The 22880-nt window shown below is 32.0% G+C and overlaps 1 long non-coding RNA gene across 1 annotated transcript; it reads left to right on the top strand.

Moving 5' to 3' along the window:
* The first annotated feature begins 6786 nt into the window (after positions 1 to 6786).
* Positions 6787 to 7720, top strand: LOC115890226. The gene is made up of 3 exons (XR_004051605.1): positions 6787 to 7008; positions 7073 to 7399; positions 7468 to 7720. It is a non-coding gene; the product is annotated as an uncharacterized LOC115890226 (long non-coding RNA).
* The last annotated feature ends 15160 nt before the right edge of the window (positions 7721 to 22880 follow it).

Genomic DNA, 22880 nt, shown 5'->3' with positions numbered 1-22880 from the left:
GGAGCTTATTTTATGTTATTTATTATTTATTCAACTACTGATAGTTGTATAAAGGTAGTAAATCTAGATGGAAATTGTGGCAGAACTTAAATTAACAGTGACACTATCGCGATTTATCGAAAAGACTCTAAAATAGTTGGTTGTGTAGCGTGCGGTAGATCTCGGCAAAAATTGAGTGAAATAATGGAACAACTTTTCGCTAGTAAGTGACTATATAATATACATACGTGTAGTAAACCGATCATTTATGAAATTCACTTAAATTAACTAAATTATATATTTTTCTTGCATTTTAGCTTTTATTTATTACTTGTCAAAAATTAGATGTCAGAATTTAGATACGTTAATTTGACTTACCTGCTTCAGTAGCGTATCGGATGTTTGTGTTAATAAATACTTATTATAACTTATCTATTTTTATTAGAATTATATATTTTTATAACAATTTTAATAACTACCAACATTTATTCACAACGTAAAATAAAACAACAAATTATTGAGTCTATCCCACGTCTACCCTACATCATAGTTTTACATTTTTTAAATAAAATTAGAACGACACTGATAAACCGGAATTTAAGTCGGCCATATTTGAGGCCCATCGCGGTGTACCTAAGATTTTTGATATGCTCCTTCCTTAAGTCTTCTTATTCAAAGGTTCCACCGTTTCCACGGAAATTTCAAATAAAATAGTTCCAGCCTCGGGCGCTAGGTGGTAGTGCAATAAATTTTTAGGTTAAGAAGTTGCTACTAGTTATTACCAGATGGCGTTCAATCAGATTTTTTTTGTAGTTTTCATAGTATCCAACGGTCATTGTCATACTATTGTCAAATTCTCAAAATATATTGTCGTTGCCATAGACAAACAGAAAAATTAAAAGACTGCCAGAAAACATACGACGCGCAGGCAAATGTACCTGTAGCGCATCGACGCAAGTGCCGAAATACGTCCATCTAGCTATCTGTGTTTCGACACTAGTCCGTTAGTCTTAGCATATTCAGAAAGAACACGCTAACCTCCAGCGTTGCCAATTTGTGGGGAATTTCCCAAATTTTGGGGAATCCGGAGCCGATTGGGAATTTTGTGGGGATTAGCAATAGGCGGCGAAAATAAGGGGAGTTTCAACATTTTATTGCTGATTGAAAATGGCGTAAAATTTTTAGCTTTAAAAACGGAGCGGGACGATACCTATATCTTTCCCAACTTAAAAATTATAATCTGCTTTTTACTTATGCTTCCCTTTGCAAATGCTTCAGTTGAAAGAAAATTTAGTGACCTCAAATTATTTAATGACTACTAGGGAAGGGATTAAAAAACAAGGAGTCAATTTACAGTTTAATCCCTCTAATATGTATAATAAATATTGTATTTTTATTAAAATTATTTTTTTTTGTTAAAATAATCATATGGGGAATTTTTGGTGAATCTGGACATTTTTCTCCCCAAATTGGCGAGTTTAATTTAGATTTTTGGATAGTTTAGAAAATTGACATTGGCAACGCCGCTAACCTCATTTTTTTGTTTGTTGTTTGTTCAAAAACCGGCACACGGCGTAGTACAAACGCTTGATCATTTTTTAAGAAATTTTTGATTGTTAATTTTATTTTTGTGCAAATAAACAGTTGTTTTTTATTAAAAAATAGCAGACAAAGGTAATAAAGGTAATGTCCATGCCTAAGTTTTTATTTCACTGGCTATTCTTTCTAGAAATTATACCATCCAGCCCTCCTATTTAATTATTAAATGAAAGTGTGAAAGAGATATCAAGGGCTATTCTGTTAAAATATTGTCAAGGTGTATTACTGGTTGCATAACTGCATACTGCTAAAAAAATCGCAACGTGGAAGGAACCTGGCGCATTCGCCAGAAAGTAAAGAAAATTATAGAATTCTTTAGAAAAATCTAGAAACAACCGCCAGGGGGTATATAAGGCCCGCGCTTTGACAGTTGGACAAGTTTGAAGTCTAAGTCTGAAGTTTGAAAATACCGCGAAATACCGTTAGAGTAATAGTAGTTGCATAAGTTGTGTTGTAAATAGTATAAGTTGTGTGTACAGAGTGAGGCAAATAAATTCGTTAAGTATTTTATCGTGAGTTTAAATAGTGGACCCACGGAATCCGTAACAATATCATCCGATGTGTGAACCAGAAGGTCTGCTAAGTTGGATGTTGGATATAGAATGGAAGGAATATCATGGCCGAGAACAAGGCATAATTGTATGTCCCTTGATGTAGGGGGGTAGGTTTGTTTCTAATAGGCAGTAAAACCAAAAATTCTACTGTGAATCTTCATATTCTAGGCCTGTAAAGGTAAATAATTCCTGGAGCCATCTCGAGGTATAGTACTCAAGTCGGAGCAAATCAATTGATAGCACGATGAAAAGAAATAATAGCCATCATAAAACTGTAAATATGTATATAACTAGTACAATTACAGTTGAGGGTTGGAACCTTTGTTAGCACATTGTTAACAATCGTCATTAATCATCATTACTCATATCAAAACACTTTTATTATAAACTAAAGTACAATCTACAAGGTGATGTTTATATGCTGCTGATACAGCGTAGGATACTGCCAGTGGGCGTGGCGTGGCATCTAGCCAACCAGTCAGAGCCAACTGAGCGTAACATTTCCGCCACTGAGTAGTAGGAACAAAGAACTTGGAATTGGACCTCTGACTTTCATACTATCTTCACATTTATTACTTCTGATGCTTTACATATGCATCTAATTGCCTGTAATTTGAGACTTGTTTAATTAATTTTAAATTATTAAGATCTATACAATGTTCATTATCAACAATAGTTTCGGCAACGCAAGATTTATCAGTCTCATATTTAGTCTGAGCTAAATGTTCTTTAAATCTAGTTAATATTGATCTTCTAGTTTGCCCAACATATTTCTGATTACAATCTTTACAAGAATTTCATAAATACCCGACCTTTCCAGTGGAGGTGTTTTATCTTTTGGATTACCTAATAATTGTTGTAATTTATTATTAGCACTATACACAAGTTTATAATTGACATTCTTAAAAATTCCTTTTAGACCACGGGATATTTAATAATAATATTATTAATAATAATTAATTAGAAAACGTAGGTATAGGTTAATGATTTCTGAAAATTCGACTTTTCAAGTGGAGAAAGATACGTCTAAATATTTTTCGATACCGTTTGATAGAGAGTTATCCCGTGGTCTAAAAGGAATTTTTAAGAATGTCAATTATAAACTTGTGTATAGTGCTAATAATAAACTACAACAATTATTAGGTAATCCAAAGGATAAAACACCTCCACTGGAAAGGTCGGGTATTTATGAAATTTCTTGTAAAGATTGTAATCAGAAATATGTTGGGGAAACTAGAAGATCAATATTAACTAGATTTAAAGAACATTTAGCTCAGATAAGATATGGTAGACCGGATAAATCTTCCGTTGTCGAACATATTGTTGATAAAGAACATTGTATAGGTCTTAATAATTTAAAATTAATTAAACAACTCTCAAATTACAGGCAATTAGATGCATATGAAAGCATCAGAATTAATAAATGTAAAGATAGTATGAACAGAGACAACGGTCCAATTCCTTCAAGTTCTTTGTTCCTACTACTCTAGTGGCGGAAATCTAACTGTTTTGCTCAGTGGGTTCTGACTCGGTTGGCTATATTTTGCCACGCCCACTCGGGGCCCACTGAGCGAGTATATAAACGCTCACCTTGTAGATTGTACTTTAGTTTATAATCATCTGCTGATGATGCTAACATGGTTAGCGAAACGCGCGTCCAGTGTAAAAGTAAAAGTGTTTTGGTGTATTGTGGTGATTTAGTGTTTTTATTTTGCAACTAGTACAATGTAGCTATTTAACTGTAAGTACAATGTAGCTAGATATTTAGTAGAATAGGGGTATTATAAATTAATACAAAATACAATAATTGGTCATTCTTTCCATTCCCATTCAATTCTTCCCATTTAATCGTTTTCCCATAAAAAAAGGAAAATTAAAATTAAGAGTGCCCTTAACCAAAAATAGTGAAATAAATGGAGATAGTCAAATTTTATATTAGCGTGTAAGACTTTGAATAAAAAGGTGTAAAAGGATTATAAATGCTGTATTTATATCCTTTAGTATCATGATAATATAAAAAATTTGAGTAGGTATCTCCATTTATATCACTGTTTTTGGTTAAGGGCACTCTTAGTTTTAATTGCCTTAAAAATAATAAGTATAATAATAATTTAAATCTCCCGCTCTTTCATAGTTCGTACCTGTAGCCAAGTAGAGGGCGCTAAAAGCGCAATCTCCCAACATTTTACCACGCGATTCACCACTCTCTAAACTATTAACTTTCTCTATGGTCGTTGCCATAGCGCCAATCATGGTACAAAGAATACAAGTTATGATATTGCGCAGGTTGGTCGCTACGTCACAGGTGATAACAGGCGCTATTGGTCAGCACGCTCCGCGCGCCAGTTCAAATCGTCAAGATATTGTTATAAACCTGTTTTTTTGTTTATATACCGTCATTGAATTATCGCTAGTTACTGTGGAACAGTGCGTAAGGAGTCGGGCTAGGAAGCGAGAGACCGGAGTTCGAATCTCGGCCGGGACATAACTTTTTATTTATTTTTTTAAATACTGTTGTATTCTATAGTTTATTTTTGTAGTATAAAAAAAGAACTATTTATTCTGTTATTTTTTCATCTCCGGTATTAATATAAATTGACTGTTGGTACAATACCTCATTTAATATAAAATAATATTCTACTTTTTGAAATGTATCAGGCCCTAATTGTACCTAAAAGTAATATATTTTTAATGATATACCATATTGTAAACTATTTAATATTTCAGTCACTTAAAAAGTTAATTTGCATTGAATAATTGCCTACCATTAAAGGAAATTTGAGCTATATAATCTTTGATGGGCATATTCTGGGTATGCAAATACTTCCTCTAAATTTTGGGTGTCGTTCAACGGATTTATTCTCAAAACCAGAAACATCTACATATAAAAAGAAAAGCACAGGTCACTAATTATAATAAACTTCACCCTTGGAATTACTTCCACTAATTATAATAAACTTCACCCTTGGAATTACTTCTATCACAATTACAATACATTCATCTGCATTGGCATTTTCTATTTTCGATGGGAAACAATAAAATTCCCAACATTTTTTAAATGATGTAACAATTCCTCTTGTGGTTACTTTTCCATATATATCCTCGTCTCTGTCCTCATGTGAAATCAGAGGCAATGAACATGAAAATTATTTACCATAAACATCGCAAACTAAAAACCTAATAAACAATTTTATAGGTATCGAATATAGAAATAAATTTAGTATTCTTACCCCCCCTATTATGGTCCAAAGTCCAAATCCATGTTAATAGATAATTATTATTTTTAAATATATTTTTTTGGAACTGCTGGTTTTAGTAATTATTAAATTAAACGAACTAAAGTCTTAAAAATAAACAATTCTTAACCATAACCCCAAAAAATGCAGATCTCCTGTCAACTTTCTTTATTTTTTATTTATTCCTCATTTTCCTAGTGACGTCACAGGTGGTATGCGCGAACTGAACCAGTGCCTTCTATTAAAAGATCAGCCTACGGGCGGACTTTTGTTTACTTCATCAGCTGTACATACTTAGATATTGGGTTAGATTCTGTTTCATATTTTGTCGGTTGATTTTTGGTTTTAACTCTTTGATTTTTGGTATTATTTATTATTGTAGTGCAAAAAACTAATTATTTTGGTGTTGAAGTGACATAAACTACTACCAGATATATGGTAACTCTCGGTTTCGCATAAAAAAATAGAAAAATTGAAAAATTACACGTTGTGTAAGTGATTTAACCTAAAAGTGCCCATACATTTTTTACTTATCGTGATTTTTGTGTGTGTTTTTTAAGACTCTAACAATTCATCAATAAAGCTTAAGTGGAGTGTGTTTTTGGTGCTATGCTTCATCTTTGTTGTGTTCCTGGTGGAAAGGATAGTTATATTAGGCAGCCTAAAGTGTCCGGAAGAGCAAGAAAAGTGGGTACGAATTATAAATCAAGAGAATTCTATTGAAAATATCTTTAATAAATTTAAAAATAATATTCTCCCATGATGGTATTAATGAAAACTAGACAACTATGTTTATTTTATTCATATTGTGGAATCTCCACTCCAAGTGTTGTTGGTTCAGCTTCGATAGATTCAAACACGTAAGTAGGTATTATGATCTAGGGAAAAATAAAGAATATGTGTATTAAAGATCATGAAAAAGATTATTATTTTGAGTTCAAATTTTAAAAAAGATTTTTGTAAAGACAAAACTGATACAGTTTAAAAGAAGAATGTGTTTTTGTTTGATAATATATAATGTATGTTAAGCATAACATATATTTGTTCAGTAATTTTTAATGAATAGTATTGATTATTTATAATACCAAATTAATATCAAATATTTAAGTGATGGCTGCCCAGCAAACACGAACTATCGGTAAATAATCGGCCAATTGCCGTAAACGATGGCTGAGTAACGGCATCGGCAAAATATAATTGGTCCTATGTGTTACCGATGATTGAATTTTGGCCTTTGGCATTTGAACGCTGGCATAACGTTGGCATTTATTTAAGTAATCATTTTAAAGTATACAACCGGTAGTGCATCAACGGAACGGCAACGTGCCAACGTGCGTTTCCCATTCTTCTTAAAAATTTGCGTTTGACGTATCTCTTGTCAATGATGTCAGTTATCTAATTTGTCCCGCCGACGCCGACTGACGCCGACCGAAATGGAAAAATGAGAAAAAACGCCGCTTATTGTGTCTTGAATTTGGAATATTGGAATGTGTTTTAAATCATTCGTGATCTTAGTAATTTTTTAAGTGTTTAATTATTGTGAAGTTTTATTGTATTGTTCGATTGTTGCTACTTTGAGGAAAAATGAATAATCAATTGCTAGACATTAGTAAAAACTACCCGACAACGGTGACAACTTGGTGAGTTTGCATGCCTACTTTTGAATCATTTTTGTGCACTTACATGAAACTATTTTGTGAACAGATCAGCAGTTAGAATGTCTACTTTTAAATCCAAAAGTAAGCGTCAGCAAAGACGTTTAATTAACGCAAAGGTAGAGAAAGTAATTGGTGAATTGCGAGCTGAAAATTTTACCTCCGAGGCTGGCTCTGAAGATTCTCATTGTCCTCAGCCCATAGTACAAATCTGTACAAATAACCATACTTATTCTACGCCATCAACTTCTTCAGGTTCTATTTTTAATGAAAATTTATTCAGTTTACATAAAAAAAATCACATACTGATGATACCTTTGATGATTTGAAAGAACTAAATGTATTATTAGAAAATGAAGAACAATTTAAAACTCTTGTAAGTACTTATCAAAACTTTTAATATATTTAAGCCATTTTTATGTAATAAAGTTATATAAATTCCAGTGCATGAAACTTAGTTTAGTTGGCGGAAAAGATGTTGCCACATGCACAAGAAAAATTCTTTCTCGCTTAATTTCACATCAATTAACTCTTAATTTAAATTGGACGGGAAGAAATGAAAAAAGTGGTCTTAAAGAGCTTGGAAATGTAGTTAAGGTCATTGTAGGTAAGTAGCTTAATTCCAGGGTAAATTAGATACATTTAAAAAAATATATATCAACTTTTTTTTTTAAATATACGGCCTTATTATCAATTATAATACCGTATGATCGAAAAAAAAGGCGTCCAGTTCGCTTGGAAATGACGATCGGTGACATTTCCCATATAATTTTACATATAAAATGACAACGATCTTCATTTCATAGCCATCGCTGACACCGATTTTATTCGATCATACGGTACATATTGTCATTTTCCATAAGAACTAAATGTGTTAGAGACAGAATATAGATTTTTGGTAGGAATTGAGCAGGAAATCAAAATATTATAAGCTCGATGAATTTTATAAATCAGAAAAAAATTAAACGATTTTGCAATTTTCGGTTTTGTTCGTATAACTACGAACGTAATTGGAGTTTTTTAACTTTCAAAACCGCATTTTATTTGGCATGAAAATGCTCAACTTTGCCCCAATTTAAAGGACCCTGTATCTGTTACGGTTTATATATCGGAATATATTATATTCCGCTTCAAATTTGTAGCAACCTGTATATACACAAATGCACACATATTTACACAAAGCATATAATTTTGATAATTTTTACTTCTGTTAGGAGAAACTGAATTTCAAAAACGGAACTGCGGACGAAATCGAACACATGATAAAAACTTGGCTTCGCAATGCTGCTGATAGAGATGGGGGGAGAGTAAGAAGAAATAAGAATACTAATTGATTTGATGGTAAGATCTGCTATAATTATTGTATAAAGTTCATATAAAAAAAGTTATTCTTTTATTTTTCAGATGGAACGTTTTATTTTATTTTTTAAGTTTGTTTGAAAGAATGTTTTTTTTTCTCTTTATTTGTGTTCAGCCCTGGGTAAATATGTATATTGAATATTAATGAATTATTTATATTATATCTTCCTTCATAAGCCTAATGTATTTTTATTTATTCCTATAGCCATTTTTAAACAAATAAATAATACAGAATATTACAGTTCGGTTTTTGCAACTTTTCTGAAAAGAAGTTTCACGCGTACAAGGAAGTACATGCAGTGACCGGCTAAAATATGGAACAAATTTATTTAAAAATTACATAATTGATTTTTTAAAAGGGTGCTCGAACACGTCTTATCATATTTTTCTTGCGCATTTTTTGCACCAAATAAAATATACAGGATATATAATTTTTAAATGAATTTGTTCCATATTTTAGCTGGTCACAGTGTATACAGGGTTATTCATAAGTCCTATTTGACGTTTACGGAGAACCAAAAATCCAATCCTCTTAAAAACTGGGGTCTTAAAACAGTGATGCAGTTTCTTGCTAAACTTGGCGACAACTTCGTTTTTTTTTATATAGAACACCTTTATATTAGTTTGTTTTTGAATTAACCTTGAGATTTTATGTAACTTCTAATAATGCCCTATGCCTTTCTTCAACAGTTTTCGAAAAAAAAAATTACTTTCCAAAATTTTCGCTAAAATAAGAATCAAAAGAAGTCGCGAATTCTCGGTTATGCAAAATAGTAAAAAGTTGAAATTATTTTTTTTCCTAAAACAGTTGAAGATATAGGTATAGAAGGCATTATAGTAGTTATTTAAAATTTCAAGGACAAATCAACAAACTAATATACGGGTGTTCTATTTAAAATAACGATGCTGGTTGCCAAGTTTAGCAAGAAACGGAAACCTTGCGTTTGGCCAGCATTCTGCCGATGTTTATTTTAAATTAAATATAATCCATAGGGCCATAAGATTTAAGCACGTATAGCCAGCGTTGGCCCAACGATACAATTTAGACGTTGCATCGGCCCAACGCCGATTTATACGGTCGGCCGACATACGGTTCGACTGTCGGCCGGGCGGTCATATACGGTCCGGGCCAGTACTTTTTTTTGGGGTCGGTCCAGTGCCTGTTCTCCGGCAATGCGGCATTTGTTTGATGCTGGCCCGTAAGAAATGTGTTTGTTGGGTGAATACAATATGAATAAAATAACAATAAAATTGGTATATTTGCATAATACAAAATTAAGTTTTAAGAATAAAGGTGTTACTAAAAATACTAAGAAATTCATATTTCTTTGTTTTAATTGGTCTAATGTTATTTACATTTTACGTAAGAATTATACCGTATCATCGAAAAAAATCGGCGTCTAGTTGGCTTGGAAATGAACATCGATGACATGCCCTAAATAACTGTACACATAAAATAATTAACTAGAATTTTACAATCTTGGAAAATTTGATATTCTTGAATCTTGTTTCTAAATATACTAAATTTTTTGATTTTCTTGGGATTTAGGTTCGGGAAAAACGCTGATTAAGTTTTCATTTGGTTTTTCATTATTTTTATTTGGTTTAAAAAAAAAACGGTTCGGCTAACATTATAGCCTTCATCAGTGTTGTGTCATATGAAAAAAATAGTGTCGAATATAATCCAAAAAATTACATATAAAATATTCATACCACGCACATAATGTTTACTGCGTACTGCGTACTCCATAGTCAATGTAGATAATTTTAGTGTTAAGAATAATAATTTTAAAAAATATGTGGTCATGTTTTGATTAGTTTATATTAGTTTATTAATTGCAGTAAATATTATGAGGTGTGAATTATATTGTATATGTAATTTTTTGGATTATATTCGACACTATTTTTCTCATATGACACAACACTGATGAAGGCTATAGTTAGCCGAAACGTTTTTTTAAACCAAATAAAAATAATGAAAACCCAAATGAAAACTTAAATCAGCGTTTTTCCCGAACCTAAAAATCCCAAGAAAATCAAAAATTTTAGAATAATTTTACATATAAAATGCCAGCGATCTTCATTTCATAGCCATCGCTGACGCCTTTTTTAGATAATATTGTATTATTTGTAAATATAATTTTTCGAAGATTGATACTTGCAAGATATACATATAAATTTTGTGAATGCAAATAATAATACATCACTATTATTAGATATTGAATGTTTTTTGTTAAATTAGATCGATTTTCAAACCCCAAAATTTAAAATATATTTACATTTTACCCATTATGTTATGTACCTATACACTATTTGTACATCGTAAAACATTTGCTGCATTTGTATGGTTCATAGTTTATTTGCCAAAGTATTTATTACTATAAATAGGTATATATGTTGTAGTTATTACTGTATATTATGTATATTTCATTTAAACTATATCATTTTTAAAATACAAACCAAAAATCTGAGGAATAATTATGTTTTCCATGTATTCTACAACATATTTATTAATCCGTTATATCTAACTAGCGTGACGTCATAAATCTCGCCCGAAGGCTGATCTTTTAATAGAAGGCACTGACTGAACGAAATTGGAGCCGCTATCGATCATACCTTGTATTCTTTGTACCATGGCGCCAATCATCAAAAATGATTATCAAAACGTTTTTCAAACTATAATTTGTTATATGTGTTTTTATTAGACAATTTCTTTTGTTTGTGTCCCTAAAAATATAATGTAAGTCTTTTATTTTTGCCATCAATTAAGTACCTATTTATATTTACTCCATTTACAAAACTTTGGGCGTATTACGTTAGTCTTGTTTTATTATAATAAACGATGTATAAATATTTTACTTAAAACTTAAAATAATAAATAATATTTACACATGTTTAGCTTTAATTTTATTTAATAATTGTATAAATTATACTGTTAAATCTTATTTTTTACACATCACAACGCTACTTGTTATTAGTATTGTTGCATTTGTGTAAAAAATAAGATTTGATAATCAAATTTAATTATTTTAGAGCAAAATTCAATAAATACGCTCATTTAAAAAGCCCGCGCTTTGATCCATTTAAAACAAGCCCTACTCAAACATACACTTCTGTAGGACCATTTTTCAGTATGGCAGAATCCATTCTTTTTCTAGCTAGGTATATTCTTTGGTAATACCACAGAATAACTGGGTAATACCCAAATGTGTTACAAAGGTAAAGTTGTATGCAGTGCCTTCTATTAAAAGATCTTTTAATAGAAGGCACTGTTATATGTATATGTACAAAGGTTACAAAAATATCAAAGACATAGAAATCAAAGAAAAATATAAATAAAAACATGACACTAGCGAATATGTTGATAGTGTGTTGATAGCAAATACCACATGATAAATACGTTTAAAATAAAGGTTGATAGATAGACCTTGAGGGTGCAGCCACGCTATCCTAAAAACGGCGTATCGGCGCAACGGCGTAATGACCTTGAATAGATTTCCAGTAATTACTGGAAATCGATTCAAGGTCGTTACGCCGTTATGCCGATACCTCTTTGCCGATACGCCGTTTTTAGGATAGTGTGGCTGCACCCTCAGACAAACCTTTGACCTTTGAGACAGATCATCATATATAAAAAAGATACTTCTATTCACAGAAATATCTAGCTATGCGTAGCTAGATATTCTGTGCTTCTATTATTATTCGGTAAAAGTGTGGATCCGGTGGCTGACCTTGAAGCCCATATTTGCTGCATTTGATCATCGATACTACGCAAGCGCACATAGTCGATGTTGCCAAATTGCAGTTTATTTTCGAATTATTTGCAGTTGAAATTTTTTTTTGGCGTCTTAATCAATAATAATACCACAGAATATCTAGCTACGCAACAGAAGCCTCGTTACACGTATAAAATCGTAGGTATCAAAAGGAGACAGGCTTTAAAAGCCTGTCTCCAAATCAGATATTTTGATGCGGTAGTTTCGCTACTACATAATAGAGGGCGATAAATTTAAAAGAAAATAGTTTTCTACAAACGAAATTTAAAAGGATTTTATGCAGTGTTGCCATTGTCTAATTCATATTGTAATACTTCCTGATAAAGCTTACAGCTTAGCTTAAATTTGCTACATCATTTAAACGTATTAAAATAGATCAGAGCTCTTTTTTCAAACGTTTAGGTATTTAACTTGCCATCACAGTTGCCATGTTAGTTGGAGCTAAATCTTACGAGCTGAATTACAATCACTTTGTAACGTTTGATTGTAATTGAATTTCCTGGCGTTCGATTGGACTTATACTTGGTATAGTAAGTATCTTCGGTGACACTGTAATATGATGGTACTTTGATGCATATAAAGTGAACAATATATTTCCATATTACGATACCGCTTCCTGACGTTCGATTGGACTTATATTTGATTATATTTGCGTATTTTGACATTGCTATATTATGGTACAAGCATATCAAGGAGTACCACAATGTAGTACCATATTACGATACCATTTCTGGCGTTTCGGTGGTCTTAAACTTTGTATACTACGTGTGTTCGGTAGCATTGGAATATGATGGTACTTTGATGCATATAAAGTGGTACCTTCTATAGTACCGCTATTATGATACCACTTCTTGACGTTCGATTGGACTTATATTTGATTATACTTGCGTATTTTTGACATTGCAATATTATGGTACCATGAATCATATCAAGGGGTACCACAATGTAGTACCCTTATTACGATACCATTACCTTTCGTTCGATTGGGCTTAAACTTTGTATGCTACGTATGTTCGGTGACACTGTAATATGATGGTACTATAATGTATATAAAAAGTGGTACCTTCTATATAGTACCATATTATGATACCATTTCCCTGACGTTCGGTGGGCTCGCTCATATTTGATTATACTTGCGTATTTTGATGACATTGCAATATTATGGTACCATGAAGCCAAGAAGTACCATAATGTAGTACCATATTACGATACCATTTCCTGGCGTTCGATTGAGTTTAAACTTGGTATATACTACGTATCTTCGTTGACATTGTAATGATGGTACTCTGATGCATATAAAGTGGTACTACCTATAGTACCATATTACGATACCATTTCCTGGCGTTCGATTGTGCTTTAATTTGGTATACTACGGATCTTCGGTGATATTGCAATATTATGAAGCATATCAGTGAATACCATAATAAGTAAAATATTATGATATCATTTCCTGTAGTTCGATTGGGCCAAAATTTGGTATACTTGCGTTTCTTTATAAAAGATTTGTTTAATTAATAATTACAATTTATTTTACAATTTTTAATTTATTGTACGATGTCGTGACAGCAACTTTTATGCCGAACTAATATATTATTAATTATTGTACCTGTATCACTTTTAAAAATCCTAGGTAAGGTCTATATAAATAACGTGGTAAAAACAGAAGAAATTTGTTATTATAGTATTTTTTTTTTAGTCATAACATTTTTATACTGCATTTTAATAAATTATTTCCATTATTATTAAACGTATATTTCATTACTGACGTTTCAGCATTAACAAATATCACTATCAATCGCCCTGTATATTATTAGTGATAATTTTTCTTAGTTAACATTTAAAACTATTTTAAAAAGCCAAACAATAATTAATATAAGTGTATCGACAAGAAACGAAGAATAGAAAAGGGTATTATACGCCAGAAAAAGAATGGGATGCCAATTAAGTCTTTTGAATCCTGGCAACTGTGCATATTTAGCCGAGCTTCAAGGTTGTTCAAGGCCGTCGACGTGCCGTCGATCCAAAACCGAAAATTTCCAATTATATTCTGATTATGATATTGTCGCGCCATCTAGTATTTTATTTGTGAAATTTTAGCTCTTTCATTTCGAGTATTTTTCTGTTGCCTAGCTAGATATTCTGTGATAATACGAATTCTATAATTAATTTTATAGTTTCAGATTTATCTTGATATCCAAAATTAAGGTAAGAAGGATATTGAAGATTGTGAAATGAAAGTATTATGAATATATAAAATTGTAATAATAATAACATTTATTTATATATTTACATTAGAATTAAAATTTATCATTTACGGATTTTTTCTTAATGGTTTTAAACTTATTAGAATTATTTTATTTCTTTCAAGTTATTTAATTTCTAATTGTTACAGGCAACAATAGTTTGATTATATGTATTGATGTTTTGAAGTACTACCATGAGTCTTATTATAGAACAATACACGTCAATCGGAGATAGAGGTAACATTTTACCTATTATATGTATAATGTTACTAATATAATATACTTTGATTATAATTAATGTTTGTATCATCATTTCTTAAAAATATCAAGTTAGTGGATTTTATCGAACAGTGTGTCGATATATAAGACTAAAATAAGCTTTATGTTTTATCTTTTTCTCTTTAGAAGGGAGATGGTTTGTATCGTAGAATACATTACAGTATTTAATATCGTGTACTTTGATATTCTTTTCTTAATTTGCTGTAATTTCTTGTTTCCTATAATGCCAAATCTTGACAATATGGTGAAGGTTGATTTTTGATCTTATTAGTTTTATAAGATAGATATAATAATAATAATAGAAATACAAGACTAAATCAAGACTTAGTTTGTTATTTATATTAAGATCTTTCTTATAATATTTGTTATGTCTTCATCTTAATACTATATTATGTTTGGTCTGGAAAATAAATGTTAAAATATCTTAATTTTGCATATCCTATTCCATCCCTTCCATTAGGAAAATAGTTTATAAATCATATATGCTAAAGAAAATCACATAAATTAGATGTAAGAATAGAAATCTTAATGTAGCAGAAAAATTAATGCAATATATGTAAAGCAGAATTAAACAAGGTAACTGTTAATGTTCCTGAAGCTGATTCTACAATTTTAATTACACGGAGGCTAAAAGGCCTTTAAGGCCTCCGTAGTTTTAGATGGAATATTAAAAAAAACTATTATGAACATGACATGGAGCTGGCATTTAAAAATTAAAAAAAAAGAAAAAACCTGGACACATCCTTTTAATTTCCCGAATTTTTAATAAAGCACTTTTAAACGTAGCATAATAATCTAGATAGGAATCTAGGATTTTATTTCTATATAATTTTATTGACTATGAAAATACATAATAAGCGTTCACGTGTTGTTTGAAATATTAAAATATTATACCGCGTACTATGGTTGAAAAAAAAATAGCGTCAGCGATGACTATGAAATGAAGATCGCTGTCATTTTATATGGGAAATGTCCTCAATCGTCATTTCAACTGGAACGCCGTTTTTCGATCATACGGTATATATTGACAACACTGAAAAGCACATATTTGTTTTCTACTGAAAATAATTCCAAAATAACTCGCAATCTGGCAACATCGAAGATGTGCGCATGCGTAGTGTCTGTGACTGTATGCAGCAAAAACTCGTTTCAAGGTCAGCCACCGGATCCACATTACCTATTATTCAGTATTCAGTAGTTTTCTGTGGCATTTTTTTAAGGCTTTTCTCAGGTGGATGACACTTCTTATGGGAGAACTGGCAATGGTTGAAAACTTGACTACAAGCGCAGGAATCTTCCTTACCGATAAATTATTGACAAGAGTGACAGATAAAACCTTGACGTTCTTTCAGTATTACAGTTCATTTCTTTTTCTTTCTAAAGTGTGCGTTGAAAGGAGACAAAAACAATTTTTGGTGACCCATAATTTGTTAATCGAATACCACTTTTCTCCTTGTCGGGTCGTTGACGTTGACTTGTCGCCATTTTATTTCTTTTGTTTACAAGCTGCAGTTTGCTTTGCAAATTTAATACATAAATTATTTAGGCAAATATAGGCATTGCCTGGAAACTTATATGGTGAAATTTTGATAAAATAATTTAGTACTCACTAAAAACACGGTATGTCGCTAGTGGCAGGAAAAATAATTTTTAGAGGTTACTAGTTTATTTGGTTGCCTATGATATGCATATACAGGGTGTTTCCTAATTAATCTAAAAATAAAAATCGTTAGAAAACGGCGGGCTCTTAATAAGTATATTTATTTTTCTCGGCAACCGTTTGATGAACAGAAAAACTCAAAGATCAATTTTGTTGAAAGGATGGCCAGTCAAGAAAAAAATAATTTTCTTTAAAATCGAAGTAGTGTACCATTATGTTAAGCAAAATATCGATTTTTTAAAATTTTAACACCCTGTAGATCAGAAAGGAAGTACTTTAGACCCAATGGTTATATAAAAATTGTTTTAAGAACACATGAGGAATCACCACAATTTTTAGACTCATTAGAAAGCACCCTGTATATTGTCAACTTGACAATGATTGTTGATAAATCAAAAAATACCTTTTCTGTGAAAAAGCCCGATTTTCGCAGGAAAAATTTTTAGTTTTATTGAATTTGGGTCTGCGTCTACAAATACCGGTATGTTTTTAAGATTCTATCTATCTAAATTTTAATATCATAGTCAGAAATAAGTTTATTATTTATTAACTGTAAAAATGAGTATACTTATAAGTTTTATCAAATATTGTGATTTACTTTCTACCTTGTAGTCAAAATTTATGTTAATAAACTGTAAAATATATATATTCTTATGTTTTATTAAAGTTACTCTGATATACTAATATATCAGTGTAACTTTAAAACTAAATACTTTGAAATCAGAAATATAAACATAAAAATATTTACAGCAGAAAGGCGAAGGCGCTGGGTTAAACGTAGTCTCTACTAAGAACACGGAGGGCGCTTTGACCCAAAATTTTACTATTAAGTTTCATATCTATCTTAATAGAAGATTATTTTCTTTATCTATGAATATAGGTTTGATAAAACTTCTCAGACTAACGTGTAGGTAAGTGTTGATAAATAATTTTTTTCATCTTAACATGCTCATTGTCATTCTCTGATTTAGGTGACAGAAAGGATCATCAAATCAAATTGAATTTTATATTTTTTCATCCCAGGACCGATAGTAAAATATATATTTTATGCACCTTCCTAAATATCAACGAGATGAGCCATCGGAAGAAAGGGACCATAGTACAAAACAGAAAGGTGACCTTTTCTTTCCATAGGATATTGAAATTATATACTGTCGGCACTCTCGAGAAATATGAATTAAAACAAAAAGACAACAGATATAAAAGTATCCCAGAAAGAGGCAAATACCTGTACTCTCCTAGGATATTGAAATTATATAGTGTAGTCGTGTTTGGCACTCTGAGAAATATAGATAAACAAGAACAACAGATATAAACTATCCCAGAGGGAAGAGAGGCAATACCTGTACTCTCATCTGACATTTGTAAAAGTTACGGCAATGTTATTTGTAAATGTCATCTTTTCGATCGACCTGAAAACTCGAGCAAAGATGACACTTTCAGCAATACCCTGACAGATATCAGAACGATACAGGTTTTTCCTCTCGTTTCCCCTGGAATACACAATTTATTATTCTTTGTTTATCTAGATTTCGCAGAGCACTATGAACGAACTCAGCTTGTATGTTTGAAATAATCGTCCAGTTGACTTAAAAATGATGATAGATGACATTTCCCATATAATTTTACTTTCAAAATTATGATATATATCTTCATTTCTAAGCCATCTATGACGTCCTAGTTTTCAGTTTTGTTATAATTAATTTTGTCTCTTGATCTACTTGTAACATTATTCTTTTAATTTTATTAATTTATTGTGAAATTAATTTCTGTTGTATATTTGATATTGATATTAAACATATTTTTAAAATGAATTGTATTTTTGTGTTTTATGTATGTCATAATTAAAAATAAATGAAGAATTAAAATTTTTGTTTTAACTTCCCGCCATGCGTGACAATCTAGTCCATAGTTCCTACAAGCGAAATTGGGGGCGCTAGTAGCAGTAGACTTGTCAACAGTGTCAAATTTAAACGTCAATTTCACTTTCCAATATTTAGCAAGGCGCTCGCACTTCTTCTTGTGTATGTGTTTTGTGGCTTTTCTGCTAAGGCTTTCGGACGGGGCTTACTCTATTTAGGCGGCATTCAAACCGCGTTTCTCGGTTCTATTTGCTGTCCTCCATTCACGCAGTTGTGCAGCTCTAAACTGTTCAAGAACGCGATACTCTCACTCCATTCAATTGAGTCATAAAGTTCTGAACATAACTGTTCCGCGCCATATGAAAGCTCCAGGCTATCACGAACAGCTCCTTTCCGAACCGTTCTCGAGTAGCCCAGCCTCTCGAGCTCTCGAGGGCGTAAAGCTGTGCAACTTGAAATTCGCGATTGGCGGACAGCAATTGATATGGCCGAGGTTACCCGTCCATCCACTCGCATCGTCTAACATCGCTTAACTTTGGTGATCTATCATTTATCTGAAACCCCGAACCCATATTTTAACATTGATTAACACTCGACCAAAAAAGGTAGTACCCTAATCAAGCCGGATAGTCCTAGTAGCTTAGGCCTTGAAAATGCTTGAGGGTGCAGCCACACTATCCTAAAAACGGCGTATCGGCGTAACGGTGTAATGACCTTGAATAGATTTCCAGTAATTCTATTGGCTGAAATTTTTGACAGATGAATTTGACAGATAAAATTTCTGACAGATGAATGTTTCAGCCAATAGAGATTAATGATCTATTCAAGGTCGCCACTTCCCGCCGATACGCCATTACAAGATGAATAACTGCCTAATCAACTGAAATCAATCAAAAAAATATTTCGTTCGTTATTTACGTATCGGCAATTCTTCAGCCGTCCGGAAATCCCCTTCGTGATTCGATCTTCGATCAGATCATATATGGACCAGATATGATCCATTCTTTTTTTTTTTTCGACTTCGGGCGAGAATTTTTTCGACTTCGGGCGAGAATTTCATTCATCTACGCATTGATAGGTGGAGCGATACACAGGATACGCTCAAAAATAAGTTAATTTGACGATCGTGAGACTTGTGTATGGGACTTGTGTCTAGTCCTCTGGTCTAGCCCTAGCAGGCAACTGTTAAGCCCGACTAATCCCGTTAGAGTTTTTGACAAACATAAATGAATTAACACACTCCAAATAACCACGCTAACCAACCTGATTGGTCAAGCTTAATATTTGACTGCTAGAACTAGACACTTCTGATCGTGAGCAGTCTCGGCCGTGGCAGGGCAAGGGCCCAGCTACGTCGAAACACCGGTTCCCATTAGAACACCGAAGTTAAGCGACGTAAGGCGATGCTAGTGGATGGACGGGTGACCGGTTCGAAACTTTGCATCGTGCTGTTGTCCAAAAGGGAAAAGTGTAAAATCTATTGATACACACTGCTCATTCACGCCGGTTCAAGGCCGAATGAGATCGGATATCTCGTGAGTAAGAGTTAATTTAGACACTTCCTAAGTCGGTAGGCCATTGACCATGATATGGCCGAGGACCGCGGTTCGGATTCCGCGTAAACAAGTAGGTTCCGTCCAGTTTAGCCATTGCAGCAGAAAGGAGACCTTAGACAAGGAAAGAGAGGGGACGGGTAACACGCATATTCACCCGTGATGGGATAGTGAGGCCAAAATTCGATCGGCGGCCATACTTTGGTGACAAGATGTCGAGGTGACACCGAGTGAATTTTTATGTTTTTTGTAACAACTGTTTTATTTTAAATTTATAAACTGTGTTGTTTAGAATGGTGAGATGTTCAGAGTATGTCAGCAAAGGCCGAAGCGAGAAAAAAAGTGTGGCTGGAATTACATTTCACAGGTAAAAATCGATACACAACTTTTGTTATGTGGTCATAAAATGTACATTTTTTTCATTATAGCAGTAAAAATATGTAAAATGCTTTTAATATGTCTTGTACCACATCCAAACCAAACTATTTTTAATAATTCCAAGTAGTATTTTCAATATCCTGTATTTCCTGTATTATAATTAATGTTTGAAACTATAAATATTGCTACTCAGACCGGATGTCACCAGTGGCGTAGGGAATTATAATCAGAGAAGTACAATTTCTGCAATAAACATTTTTTAATATATTTTACATGTAAAAAAATGTATAAAGTATTGTTATCAAATATGGAAAATAATAGCAAACTATAAAAAAATGAAAAATTCTAGTGATAAAAAATCTACATGTATAGTTATATAAAACTTAAATTTACCTACCAAGATTTGTTGGGGTGGACAAAACTTATTGGTAGGCTTCTTACATTTACTTCATACATAATAATAATAATAATAAGCTCCGTATATAGCGTTTAACGCCTAGGGGTAGCAAGGTACAGCTTGCTATACTAGAGCCGTTCGGTATACAAGGAAGGTAATGTGGCTAACACTACGCTTCAACCGCTATTATTACCTCCAGAGTTGTGAATCCCAAGTCATTCCCAGAAATTACTCATTTAAGGCTGAGTCGACCTAGGTACCCAAACTATTTTATTTTAATAAAATAGTCGGCTGATGAAATGCCGGGTGTGAGTCAGACACAACCTTGAGATTGGTGGGCAGGCCTATACCTCTACGCCACCGGGCACCTTTACTACATACATATATTTTTTAAATATTCTTTCAAAAATTTGCTAATTTAAATTAATATAATAATAGTTTCAGTGGTGAATTAATAAAAATTTAAAAATAAAATAACACAAAGCTTCTAGAATTGTTTTTATTTTTGTGAATAAATTCAGGATATTCTTAAAAATAGGATATTCTTATGATTGAAGGTAACAAATATTAAAATTACATTATTTATTGAATCCGTACGCATAAGTGTGAAGGGTAATGGCTAGATTCATTATTATACCGTATGGTCGAAAAAAACGACGTCCAGTTGGCTTGTAAATGACGATTGATGACATTCCCATATAATTTTACATATAAAATGACAGCGATCTTCATTTCATAGCCATCGCTGAGGCATAATCTTTTTCGATGTCGTTTTGTATAGTTTTATGTAATTTTACATATGTAGAATTATATGGGGAATGTCATCGATCGTAATTTACAACCAACTGGACGTCGTTTTTTCGATTAAACGGTATAATAATGAATCTAGCCAATTCTCTTCACACTTGCTTACGGATTCAATATTCAATGAATAATGTAATTTTTAATATTCATTTGTGAAATTGTCATTTCCAAACAAACAAGATGCCGTTTTTTTCGATCATACAGCATATATTACAGTTGAGGGTTGGAACCTTTGGTGTTACGCAGCAAAATAAAATTACACTAAATCACCACAATACACCAAAACACTTTTACTTTTACCCTGGACGCGCGTTTCGCTAACCATGTTAGCATCATCAGCAGATGATTATAAACTAAAAAATTGAATATAATTGAAAAAATTTTAGTTTATAATCATCTGCTGATATTCTTAACATAGCTGCCTATAATAAAAAGTAAAAGTGTTTAATTATTAATGATGATTGCGTCAATGAACAATATACAATATATGTATATACACGTTTAAATATATGTTATTACATTATTTTTATTTAATTATACATTATACACGTTAATAAATAAATAATTGTCTTGATAATCAGTCCACTGTGACTGTTAAATAAATTTTGTATTATCGACTTAGATATTCTAATATATTATAAAGGTGAGACTATAAAAATACAAATTGTATATGCATTACTCAAAAATGAACGATATATTAGTCTACGTTTTAATAAATATTTTGTACCGTCTAGGTACAAGCTAATTTCTGATGCTACGCCATTGGAGAATTTCGAGTGGTGACAACTTGCCTCACTTTCAGCTGCCGTGTTACCTGTCCCCTCTCTTTCCTTGTCTAAGAAGGAGACGTTAACTTGACCTCAAACCAGGGATATATAGAAGAAGGATATTCAACTCCCTATAGCGGGCTATGTTGGAAAATATGCCGTATTTTGTCGAGGAAGACGATTTCGTCACGACCAATAGGCGTCAGTATTTAGAGAGTGGCATATAAATTGACGGTAACCTATGTTTTTTGACTCATTTCACTGACGAATGTGATGAGATTATTATTGTAATTTATAGATCAAACGTTTTGAAAAAATAATGTATTTAAAGTTATTTCCTAGAGTTTGGTTTGGCTTCTATATTCTGGTATTTGTCTACTAATAAATAATATCTTATTTTGTATTTCGATGTAGCTAAATCCATAGTTTGTATCTGAAGCCGCAAAAGAAATTTCGCTCTATAGTGAGAAAAATATTTATTATATCTTTTTTAGACGTGTAGAATTACAAAAATTTCTTATTTCAGATGTTCTAAATGCGAGTGCATGTCAAAAATTTAAATATATACTTGAAATATTATTTCCAAGTTATAATAACTGACATTTTTTGGAAGTAAACAAATATTGGAAGAAGTGTTGTGCCGTCACAGAATTTAAATTGGCATTAGGAATAGATTTCCTTTATTTAGTAATATTGCTCATAGAAATTGATAATATACTATTTTATATTCACTCAAAAAGTGCTGATCTATTTTAAAATTGAATATTTATGTGAGTATT

Source organism: Sitophilus oryzae, unplaced genomic scaffold (genome assembly GCF_002938485.1).
Source record: "Sitophilus oryzae breed Bouriz unplaced genomic scaffold, Soryzae_2.0 scaffold_1178_pilon_pilon, whole genome shotgun sequence".
Classification (NCBI taxonomy): domain Eukaryota; kingdom Metazoa; phylum Arthropoda; class Insecta; order Coleoptera; family Curculionidae; genus Sitophilus; species Sitophilus oryzae.
Note: the sequence above shows the minus strand (reverse complement) of the source record. Positions and strands in the feature narration are given on the sequence as shown.